Below are 833 nucleotides of genomic sequence, written 5' to 3'. Positions count from 1 at the left end.
TCGCTCTTTCTTTCCCTGGTAATGGCGCGAAAAACATGATGCCAATACCATGGTTCACAACTTCGCACAACTAACCAGCAGGGAGGTCAGAATCCAACAGCAACAGCTGTCCTGAGTAATCATTCTCTGTCTTGTCCACTGGAGTCTCTAGTATTTCTTTCATGCTACGCTCTTCATCGGGCTGTCCACATGGGGCTGTGGTTGATCCTTGTATACTTGAGCGCCTAGTGGCCCATTGAATTAGTGCTTACTCCAGTTGTTGAATGGTTGTTTGAAATTTTGTTACTGTTTCTTTTAGGCGATCCTTTGCTTCGCGGTTTGCCAGACTTGGACATGATACAAAGGAAAGTGGTGATGATTGGGAACGATTGGATTGGTATTGGGGTAAGGAAGGATCATAGGATGGCGAATGGTGAAGAGAAGCTTGTGAGTGTGGTGGTTCGAGGTTATGTTGAAAGGATGGTTCATATGCACGGGGTGGGGCTTGTTGGTAGTTACAAGGTTGTCCACCATGTCATTGGGGTAAGGAAGGATCATAGGATGGCGAATGGTGAAGAGAAGCTTGTGAGTGTGGTGGTTCGAGGTTATGTTGAAAGGATGGTTCATATGCACGGGGTGGGGGGGTGAGAGTTCATAGTAGCAAATAAAGAGAAAAAGGAAAAACAACAATAAATAAACAAGCAAAAGAAAAATATTTACAATACACAATAATAAGGCACACGTTAGCAATTCCCTGGCAGCGGCGCCATTTTGACGTTGGGATTTTTGCCAGTAAAGAATGTCATAAAAACAGTCGCGTTGTAGATATAGTCTCTAAACCGACAGAAATCCCT

Source organism: Arachis ipaensis, chromosome B09, assembly GCF_000816755.2.
Source record: "Arachis ipaensis cultivar K30076 chromosome B09, Araip1.1, whole genome shotgun sequence".
Classification (NCBI taxonomy): Eukaryota; Viridiplantae; Streptophyta; class Magnoliopsida; order Fabales; family Fabaceae; genus Arachis; species Arachis ipaensis.
The sequence above is the reverse complement of the archived record's forward strand: the minus strand, read 5'-3'. Positions refer to the sequence as shown.